This window comes from Juglans microcarpa x Juglans regia, chromosome 3S (genome assembly GCF_004785595.1).
Source record: "Juglans microcarpa x Juglans regia isolate MS1-56 chromosome 3S, Jm3101_v1.0, whole genome shotgun sequence".
In the NCBI taxonomy this organism is placed as follows: Eukaryota; Viridiplantae; Streptophyta; class Magnoliopsida; order Fagales; family Juglandaceae; genus Juglans; species Juglans microcarpa x Juglans regia.
Window position 1 is genome coordinate 12,959,160 of NC_054599.1, and position 12,181 is coordinate 12,971,340.

Genomic DNA, 12,181 nt, shown 5'->3' on the forward strand with positions numbered 1-12,181 from the left:
CCCGGCGATTATTCCAGCCGGTTGTATTTAATATTTTTATTTTTTCCCTCTTTCTGTTGTGAGTAATGGCCATCTCCGTGTGGTACAAATCATCTTCACTTTATACGTACAAGAGGAGCTGGCTAGTACTTCCTGGGTAGCTTCAGGCCGACGCAGTTCTCTGGGCCGTCCGATTAGAGTCTTTTGAGCGATAAATATCATCTTCGTGTGGGGCCGACCGATCCAATATTTGGGTTTCGTATAAAGTTTTCTCGACCGGTTAGTCCAATCCTATGGCCTATAAAATTGGTTCTGGGCTTGGTGATCAAGGTCCAAGTATGGTCCATTCGGCTCACATAGGCTTTCAAACTTCAAAGTTAAACAATACTGATTTTTACGATTTGCTTAAAAAAAAAAGAAAATTCTATACACCATATTATCATCTTATTTTCATCTCATTAAATAAAATGTGATATATTTATCATCATTAAATAAGATGAATATACCATATACTACTTAGTATGATTAAAATAGGATGAGAGTGTAGTGTATACCATTACTCTAAAAAAAACCTCTACTGTTAGAACTTAGAAGACACTTAATAAAATATTCATATGATATAATTTGATTTACAAAAAAAAAATTAAAATTAGAGCTTTAATAATCGAATCTTATTATTTAAATAATATAAATAATATGTTCTACACACCTATTGATAATAGAACAACAAAGTTCTTAAAAAGAAAAACCCATTCATAATCTCAATTCTTATCATCCTATAATGTGGCAATAGAGAATATGTTCACAAGTAAAATATAATAAAGAATTTTCAATCATCTAATACCACATTATAGGATGATGAGAGAATGATGTGAATTGAGATGATGAGTAGAATTACTCTCTTAAAAAATATTGAATTGGGATGATCAATCTAATTTTAAGCTGAGTCTAGCATCCGACTCTCAAACTACTAAACTTATCTCAACTCAAAACATCTTTACACGTGAGACCCATAACTTTTTTTCAAATTCCTATAAATATATCTAAACTCATCATAACATTCAAATACATATAATCTCATTTTAAGTAGACCTCATAAAATTTACTCCACCATTTTAATTCACTAATTCATTTGGTCATGTGCAAAAAAAATCTTTCTCAAGCAAAACAGAACCTATTAAGGCTTCATGAAAATGACCATTTGGGAAACAATAGAGAAGAATCTGAGATAGCACGGGCTGAGGTACAAAAATGGCTTGAAAGGGAGGAGGTTATGTGGAGACAATGATCAAAGGCTTTGTGGCTCAAAGAAGCGGATCAAAACTCCAAGTATTTTCATATGAAGGTTTCACAAAGTCGAAGGAAGAATACGATAGGCAAACTCCAAGATGAAAGTGGGGTGTGGCATGAGTCAGAAGGAAAGGACATGCTTGTCATTGACTATTTCAGAAATCTGTTCACAACTTCAAACCCGAGGGGCTCAACGACTTTTCTGGAGTCTCTAGCTGGTAGGGTAGATAACAGTATGAATGAGGAGCTGAGCAAGGTTTATTCTATTGAAGAGGTAAAGGTAGCTCTACAACAAATGAACCCCACAAAAGCCCCGGGCCCAGATGGTATGTCCCCAGTGTTTTTCCAAAAATATTGACATGTGGTGGGTGAGACCGTGACTTCAGCTGTCTTGGATGCACTAAATACAGGTTCTTTTCCAGCCTCCTTAAATCACACATATATCACTCGTATCCCAAAAAAGAAGTCTCCTTCAAAAGTTTGTGATTATAGACCTATTAATTATTGTAATGTGGTCTATAAATTGATTGCAAAGGTTCTATCAAACAGGTTGAAGTTTGTTATGTGTTATTGGGGAGAGTCAAAGTGCATTTGTTCCCGGTCGTTTAATAACTGATAATGTTTTGATAGCTTATGAGCTAGTCCATTGTTTGCAACAAAGAAAGAGAGGGAAAAATGGATTTATGTCGTTGAAGTTAGATATGAGTAAGGCCTATGATAGAGTGGAGTGGAGTTTTCTAAAATCTGTGATGGAGGTTATGGGGTTTAATCAGAATTTTATTGATATGATTATGTTATGCATCAACTTAGTTTCTTTTTCTGTGTTGATAAATGGGGATCCAAAAGGGCCTATCATTCCAAGTAGAGGATTGAGACAAGGGGACCCGTTGTTCCCTTTTCAGTTTCTTCTCTGCATTGAAGACTTGACTACGTTACTAAAAGAAGCTGGGCTAAGAGGGGATTTCTGGGCTAAAGATTTGTAGGGGTGCTCCAAATATCAATCATCTGTTGTTTGCTGATGAAAGTATCATTTTCTATAAAGCTGAGGTAGGGGAGAATAGAAGGGTGCAAGAAGCTCTAGAGAAATATGAAGCGGTGTCTGGTCAAAAAATTAACAAGGAAAAAACAGCCATGGTATTTAGTGGAAATGTAAGTAAGGAGGCTAGATAAGAGATAAGATTGCTATGGGGGAATAGTGAAATACAACAGAATGAAAAGTATCTAGGCTTCCCACCCATTGTGGGTAGGTCAAGGCATCGAGCTTTTCATTCCATAAAACAGAAAGTTTGGCAAAAGCTCTCCAATGTTGGAAAGAGAAACTACTATCACAAGGAGGGAAGGAAGTGCTATTAAAAGCAGTGGCCCTTTCTATTCCAACTTATTCGATGAGCTGTTTTCTATTGCCATCAAGTCTTTGTTCTGAACTTGAGAGTCTTATGTCAAAGTTTTGGTAGGGACAAAGGGGAGAGGAGAGGAAAATTCATTGGGTTAGCTGGTCTAAAGTGTGTCAGATGAAGTCATGTGGAGGGATGGGGTTTAAAGATCTTAAGGTCTTTAATTTGGCTCTATTGGCGAAGCAAGGATGTTGGCTGATGAATGATGAAAATTCTCTAATTTTCAGATTATTAAAAGCTAGATATTTTCCACATTATAGTTTTCAGCAAGCTGGCTTGGGAAATATTCCATCTTAGACTTGGAGAGGTATATGTGAAGCAAAAAAATGGATGTTTGCAGGTTGTAGATGGAGAATTGGAGATGGAAGAGCTGTAAGAATTTGGAGTGATCAGTGGATACCAAGGCACACTGAGCTTGTTTCAGAAGAGGTGTCTAGACCAGAAAATATACAAGAAGAGGTGGTGGCTACACTTATTGATAACGATACAAGAATGTGGAATGTAAATAAGCTTAGAGCTCTCTTCAATCCAAGTGTGGTGGCCGACATTCTTAAAGTTGTGATTTGTCCAGGAGTTACAATGGATAGCAGAGTTTGGGCACATGAGCGAAGTGGATCTTTTAGTGTAAGGAGCTGTTATCGATTTATGAAGGCAAGAATGGGTTATGGTTTTGCAGAATCATCTATGTGGTTGGGACACATAAGATTTTATGGAAACAACTATGGAAGATGAAGGTACCAAGTAAAATAAAAATCTTTGCTTGGCATGCGTGTAAAGAGGGGCTTCCTACAACAGAGAACTTGTTAAAACGACATGTTTTAATTGAAAGGAAGTGTTGTTTTTGTGGGTTTGAGGTCGAGGATACTTACCATGCATTGATTAGCTGTGTTTGTCTTCAGGGTGTTTGGAAAGAATTGCTGCCAGAGTGATAGATGATAGAATGAATTTTCATGAGGTTGCATTGAAGTTTTGTGAGGGTGTATTAAAGGAGAAGTTGCCACTGTTTTTTTGTTTGACATGGAGTTTTTGATATAGACGCAACAAGATGGTACATGACCAATTGCTATTGAATCCAAAGATAGTTGTAGAAAATGTTGTTGCGCTGATCAGAAATTTTAAAGAGGTTCGATCAAAATCAAATGTTCAGATGAAGAACCACTATAGATGGAAGCCCCCTCCAGTCGGTGTGTTAAAGCTAAATGTCGATGGTGCCATTTTCAAAGGGCAAAACAAATCTGGTTTGGGTGCAATCTTGAGGGATGATCAAGGCAATGTGTTGATGGCAGCTAGCAAGTCCGAGAATGAGGTGGAGGAAACTGAAGCAATTGAGTTAACTACTATATTTAGAGGTCTTCAGCTGTGCGCAAGTATGGGTATCTCAAATCTTTTAGTGGAATCTAATTGCTTGTTGGTGGTGGAGGCTTTACAGCAAAATAACATGGAGGGTTCACTACTTGGGTTATTGTACAGAGAAGTAAAAGCTCTTTCATTCTGATTTGTTGAGTGTACTTTTGTGTATATGCACAGGGAGGGTAATATGGCTGCACATATGTTAGCTAGAAATGCAAAAAATGTGGAAAGCATTGCTATGTGGTGGAATAGTATTCCAGATTTTCTTTCTCAAGTCTTATGGCTTGACAAAAGTCTATAATTTTTTTAATGAAGTGATTTCTTATAAAAAAAATAAAAATAAAAAGCAAAAACTAAAGAGGTAGGACGTGGACGACAGAAAAAGAAAAAAGTGGTCCCCATCGCTGCTATAGGGTACCTAAGCCATCTTGCCCAAAATAAAAGCACGTAATATAAGCCAAATCCCATGGAAAATTTACTAATGCATGTCATGTGATTGAACTTTTACAATTTTCTGATAAAAGCAATTAAATTAAGAGAAATATAGGCTAAATTCCAGGACATTGAATGTGCTCGAATCTAGGTCTGATAATGTGTGTGATTGCACAAAATCATTGATCCTGTCAATGTCAATGTTAAAAATTAAGCACTTACTGTTGGTGAGTCTAGGAGGATATAAATCTCTAATGGCAATGGAATCAATAAGAGGGTCACATGCCGGGTCCTCTTCCCTTCCCGGATTATAAATGCGAATCTCAGCGACGTCACGCTCAGCTTGGAATGCCCATGCATATGAGTCCCACCCATTACTGCTATATAGAGTTTGCATCGGCCGCACGCCCCATCCGGCGCTACGGGCATGTTCAACCGCTCCTCCTGAGCGCAGGTGCTAGCTGCAGTACTGAACGTAAGTGAATAGTATAAACCTAAACCATTTTCATGCTTTGCTTGATTGAAGCCTGTTCCCAAGACTAACAGCAAAAGCTCCCTCCGGCACTACCAACAACATATCCCCTTGCTTTTGTCCCCATTTTATGTACTCCACAAACCACCCTAAAATCTCCCACTTCGGTATGGCGTAACACCCCACCACTACAGTTCCCTTCATGTTGGCGGGCCTCGGGCAGAACTCGAAGTTGCCATTTGGTAATAATCCTGCATTTACAAGTGTGAAGTGAAAGGTACAAAATTAGTCCAACAAAGATGTCTTACTAACTAAGGCTATGTTTGGTTACCAAGATGAGATAAAATTATCTCATATGGATTTATACAGTAGAATGGTTTTGTATAAGCAAACGATAATATTCTATCTCTATTTCATCTATAAATTTTCAAACCATCTCCAACATTTTTTGACATGAACGGTAACAAACAGTAAAAAGTCATTTCATCTATATTTCATATAGAAATTTTCAAACTCATTTCAATAATTTCTGACATGAATAGTGTTCAAATAGTAAAAAGCACACATCTCATCTCATCAAAAAGTCAAGTGGGACTCACCTATTCATCAAATCTTAAAAAAGTCAAAATTAACTCATTTTATCTCACTATCCTAAAAATTATCCTAAAATAATTTTTGATACATGCATGTCAAAGTGAACCTACTACATGAAAGGGTTTTAGTGCATAAGGTGAGGAGGTTTCTAAATATGAAGTTAGGAACCTTTGGTTTTAAGATTGATGATGCATCTTGTTCATGAAGAAATAGTCTTATATTTTGTAGAGTTTTATTTGAAGAAATTAGGAATGAATTTAGTGGGATTTGAAGTTATGACATAGATTTTTGGTATGCTATATGGTATTTCATGATGATTGGTGGTAATCTTATGTTCTATAGGTACCGCGATTCTTTCTCACAGCATGAATTATAGGAGTTAGGATCGGAATCTTTGAGAGTTTTAGGCTACTATTTGTTTGAGGTTATTATTGCATGTGGAGAGTTTTAATTACTTTTATGTGGAGTTGTTCTAGTCAAATTGTTATTTAGTTTGTAATCGAACTCATTATTGAGGTTTGCAATTTTGGAGAATAAGCGAGGTTTAAGAATAAATCTCGAAGGATTAAAAGTCTGGGAAGAATAGGTTCCACTACTTGATCGAGGATTTATATTCAAGACAGCGAAGGAATGTGGGGAATAAATATGTAGGTTGTTGAGGTCTAGTAAATTTCGATGACAAAATTTTTATAAGGAGAGAATATTGTAACGACCTGGCTCCATATTAGGGATAATTACGGATATTTTATTGGGTTTGATAATTAGGTTATTTTTTCGGTTAATATTTTTATGGATGAATTATGATTATTTTTATTTTATTTTATTAATTTGAGATATTTTTTAAGATAGGTTTTTAGATAGTGTTTTTTTTTTTTTTAACTTCTTCCTCTATCCCGAGCGTGTATTCGTATGTTGAATTTTTAGTTTGAATAAGATTCTTAGATCAAAACCAACTCCCAACTCCAACTTTACCCAATTTCCTTATCAGTCACGATATCTCCCTCCCCCTCACTTATAAAGCTGATGGGCACCAAGATAGACCTAGTCTTAAAGATTTTTTACAACTTCCAGATGGGCCAATTACAAGGTCAAGAATCAAGAAGATCAAAAAGGCAATACAAGGATTGATGTTATCCACTTGGGACAAGTTTAGCAAGAGCCCAACATTCAAGATGGGCTTGAAGGATGAAGATCAAGTTTTGATTCATTTGATAAGTTATAGAAGAAAGCAACAACATGACTTAAAGGCTTTGGGTGCTTGAAGACTTTCAACATGTTTAATTCATTTAAAGGACTTATTTTATTAGTTTAGAATAATTAAGTTTATTATGGGAAGAACTTAAGGGGGCCTATGCAAGGGCATGTTGGAAAAGTTATTATTTTATTGAACTAGGGTTAGCATTTTACTGCAGCGAGTACTATAGCGTGTTACTGTAGCCGAGACACTGTTCATCAAGGGCATTTTTGGGAAAAGTGGCTTTATTTTGGCTAGAGTTTAATTAGATTTTGCTTTAAATACTCTTTGTTGCCTCATGTTAAGAAATTTATGAAATTTGATGAATTTATTCATTGTGAGTTGAGTTGATCTCCTCTTGTTCTTTATTGAACTTTTGAACTTATCAAAGGTAAATCATAACTTTTGTGGCATTTCTCCTTGTAATCTAGGTTCTTGAGACGGGTTCTTCAACGGGTCTAAATTTTAATATAATCTAGGTTCTTAAAACGAGTTCTTATCGTGTCTAGATTCTCAATCCATTGACTTGATTTTGGCTTTCTTGGGGAGTTTTCAAATTGATTGTTGGTTCAAGGGAGTCAATTCCCGCAAGTTCATATCATTTGGTATCAGAGCCAGGTCTTCAATCAGGTCTGATACTACCTTTTATTTCTTGCATATTTAATTCTAGGGTTTCATTGTTCTAGAATTGATTACAAAAAAAAAAAAAAAAAAAAAATAGAGGTGCTGCAGAATTTCTTCACTATTGTTAGGGCTACTGAATTTCATTGTTCCAGGATTTGTGTTGGCTGAAATCTCTTATTCTAGGGGCTGCCATATATCACTTGTCCTAGGGTTTTTGAGTTATTGTTAGGGTTTTCTCAATTCCTTATTATTGATTGTGATCAAATTAGTTGGTGAAAAGAAAAGAAAGGAAAAAAAAAAAGGAAAAAAAATTCAAAAACAAAACAAAAAAAAAAAAAGAAAAAGGAAAAAGAGGAAGAAAAGAAAAGGTAGCATATTCAAAAGTTGCTATATAGTTATAACAGAGAGAAGGAAATACATTTATTGATTGAGCTTTATCATCAAAGGGGTTGAATACATCTTTCTAGTTAGTATCTTGTTGTATAATTACTCTTTCCCTCGTATAAATTCATTGAGTCTTGTGTCATTTTATTCCTTCCTTGTTTCTTGGATCTATATTACTGGTTGGAATAATACAAAGTTGTATTGTTTTGATTTTAGTTCAACTAGTTCTTAAACAACTTGAGCGGGGAAACTATTGAGGTAAAAGGCAAGAGAGTGTGAGACTATTATCGGGAGAAAGTCAATTAAGAGTGAAACACGAGTGGAGTGTCATTATTTGAATGTAAACACGTAAGGGAGTGTGTGAGGTTTTCCATTGACATTCTTTTGTGCAGCACTTTACAATGTCTCACCGGAGTGGCTATTCACCAAAGGGGATGGTAGATAACTCATCATTTGTGTTACAATCCATGCAACAACAGTTTGAGCAGTTGAACTTGGTGTTGGGTGAAGTGAGGGATATGATAGATCATCAAGATGTGGTAATTAGAAATCTACAGGGCAGGAGAGATAGGAGGCGAAGTGAGTCTAGTGTTGAAAATGTGTATGAAAAAGAAGAGTATGGTGATTCTCTTGTTACTACGCATGCACTCAATACACAAATTAAGATGGACGATACAGAGCAGTAGAGCGAGAACATTTTTCATACTAGACGCCACATCAACAATAAGGTATGTAGTATGGTTATTGATTTGAGGAGTTGTATTAATTTGGCTAGCACTACTTTAGTTGAGAAATTGAATTTACCTACCTTAAAACACCCTAGACCAAACATGTTGTAGTGGTTGAGTGATTGTGGGGAGGTTTGGATAAATAAGCAAGTGCTAGTTTCTTTTTCAATTGAGAAATATCAGGATATGGTCCTTTGTGATTTAGTGCCTATGCATGCTGGTCATATTTTGTTGGGGAAGCCATGTCAGTATGATAGGAAGGTAATCCATGATGGGTTAAAGAACATGTACAATTTTGAAAATGATGGAAAAATAATCAAACTTGCTCCTTTAACTCCAACACAAGTCCATGGAAACCAATTGAAACTGAAAAGTGAGGTTGCTCAAAAAAGAAAAAGTGAAAATGAAAGTGATCAAAAAAGAAAAAGTGAAAAAGAGATTAAAGTAAAAAGCAAGAGTGAAAGTGAGATTGAGCTAAAAAATAAGAGTGAATGTGAGATTGAGAAAAAAAGAAATAGTGAGGCCGAAAAGGAGAGAGAGAAAAAGGAGAGAAAAAAAGATGAGGCTGAGGCTGAGACTTCAAGAGAAAGAGAGAATAAGTTGAAAAACAATTATCAGGTCGAGAGTTCAAGAAAAGATGAAGGAAAAGAGAGTGACAGAAAAAAAAAGATTGAAAAGCAAAAGGAGAGTGAAAGGGAAAAAGAGAGTAAAAAAGAAAAAGAGTGTGGAAAAAAAAGAGAGTGAAGAAAGTGAGAGAGAAACAAAGAGAAAAATGAGTTTTTATGCTAAGGCGAGTCTTAATGCTAACAAACTTGACGTATCTTTACCTAGTGTTGTTGTCTTTTTGTTTCAGGGATATGAGGTAGTGTTTCGTAGAGGTGTGTTAAGTGGATTGCCACCTATTAGGGAGATAGAGCACTACATTGATTTTGTACCAAGTGCGACAATTCCTAACCGACTTTTCTTTGAACAACATGAGTTCTCGACACACTTGAAGGGACAAGGTAAGTCGTTGACTATAATGCATGCTAAGTGGGAGGACTGTATTGAGACTTTTCCTCATGAAATCAATTACACACAAGGTAAGAAAAATTTTGTAGTTGATGCTTTACCAAGAAGGTATGTCCTTGTCTCCATTTTATATGTAAAATTATTGAGATTTGAATATGATAGGGATTTGCATGTTAATGATGATGACTTTGCTAGTGTGTATGGAGCGTGTGAGAAGATGTCGTTTAGTAAGTGCTATAGAGTATATTGGTATTTGTTTAGAGAGAATAAACTTTGTGAGCCTATTAGTGTTATGCGTGAGATGCTAGTGCATGGATGTGGTTTGTTGGGTCATTATGGTGTAAAATGGATTTTAGACGAGGTGCGTGAACGTTTGTGGGAGTATCATTTGCCATTCATTGACTTGTTATATGAACGTTTGCGGGATTATCATTTGCCTTTCATTGAGTTTACATATAATTGGAGTTGTTAGTTTGGTATAAAAAAGATTTTAAACGTGTTACATGAACGTTTATGGGAGTATCATTTGCCATACATTGACTTGTTGCATGAACATTTGCGGGACTACCATTTGCCTTTCATTGAGTTTGTGGCAGGTGCATTACATGCAGAAAGGCCAAATTTAAGCTTTGGCCACATAGGTTGTATACACCCTTACCTGTTCCTAGTGAGCCATGCGTAGACATATCTATGGACTTTATTTTGGGGCTCCCTAGGAAAGAAAGGAGTACATATTCTATTTTTGTGGTTGTGGATAGATTTAGGATTTAGTAAGATGACACATTTCATTCCATGCCATAAAACAAACAATGCCACAAACATAGCTGATTTGTTTTTCAAGGAGATAATGCGACTCCATAGTGTACTTAGGAGTATTGTTTCTGATAGGGATGTTAAATTCCTTAGCTACTTTTGGAAGGTGTTGTGGGAAAAATTGGGTACTAAGCTCTTATTTTCCACTACTTGTCATCTACAGACTGATGGTCAGATTGAAGAAGTTAATAAGACTTTAACTCAGCTTTTACGCACTGTTCTTAATAAGAATTTAAAAACTTGAGAGGATTGTTTGCCATTTATAGGGTTTGCATATATTAGGTCCATGCATACTACTACTTTATATTCTCCATTCGAAATTGTTTATGGTTTTAATCCACTTACTCCTTTACCTTTGATGCATTTACTTGTTGATGATAGGAGTAGCTTGGATAGAAATTTTCAAATTCTTGAGAAAATTAATGAAAATGCATATAAAATGGATCTTTCTGGTAAGTATTATGTTTCTGCTATTTTCATTGTTACTAACCTTTTCCCCTTTGATTCAGGTGAAGATTCGAGGTCGAATTCTTTTGAAGAGAGGGGGAATGATGGGCACCAAGATAGACCTAGTCTTAAATATTCTTTGCAACTTCCAAATGGGCCAATTAAAAGGTCAAGAGCCAAGAAGATTAAGAAGACAATGTAAGGATTGATGCAATCCACTTGAGACAAGTTTAGCAAGAGCCCTAACATTCAAGATGGGCTTGAAGAATGAAGATGCTTTGATTCATTTGATAAGCTATAGAAGAGGGCAACAACATGACTTAAAGGCTTTGGGTACTTGAAGGTTCAACTTGTTTAATTCATTTAAATGACTTATTTTATTAGTTTAGAATAATTGAGTTTATTATGGGAAGGACTTAAGGGGGGCCTATTTAAAGGCATGTTGGGAAAGTTATTATTTTATTGAACTAGGGTTAGGATTTTACTGTAGTGAGTACTATAGCGCGTTATTGTAGCTGCGGCATTGTTCATCAGGGGCATTTTTTGGAAAAGTGGCTTTATTTTGGTTAGGGTTTAATTAGGTTTTGCTATTGCCTGATGTTAAAAAGTTTATGAAATTTGATTAATTTATTCATTGTGAGTTGAGTTTATCTTCTCTTGTTCATTATTGAACTTTTAAACTTATCAAAGGTAAATCACAACATTCGTGGCATTTCTCCTTGTAATATGGGTTCGTGAGACGAGTTCTTCAATGGGTCTCGATTTTAATATAATCTAGGTTCTTGAAACGAGTTCTCATCGGGTCTAGATTCTCCATGTACTGACTTGATTTTGGCTTTCTTGGAGAGTTTTCAAATTGATTGTGGGTTCAAGAGATTCCATTCCTGCGGGTTCATATAAAAAACTCATCCTAAACTCCCAGAAATAAACACAAACAAATCTGGAGAAAGCTGGGACTCACTCTCGCAGAAAAAGCCCCTCACGTCGCTCCTTCACTCAGTAACCCACATCCCTTCCTCCTCTTCACGGCCTATTAGTTCTACCCAACCTGCCAAGTCCCTCATGCATGACGAAATCAGCCAGCCATGAGCACACAACCTCCTTCCACCATATACCACCGAAAATAACCTCACTGCCGAGTTGGTCCATGTCGTTTCCTCCACACACAACAACCCTCACGGTCTCTCCACTACCACATCTAACCACACCCCGCAAGATTGTCCTTGCACACCTGTTCGCACTAATGTTCACCGTGCAACACCCCGAGCCCATTGCTCCTCCCTTAGAGAACCACCAAAAACCACTACACGTGGAAGACTCAATTTTTAAACACCAAAACAGAGGAAGTCGTCCCCAATATGAGCCACTGCAAACCACCACCACCAAGAGCTCCTTCATGTCAAGACCCACAGAAACCGCCACTAAGGGC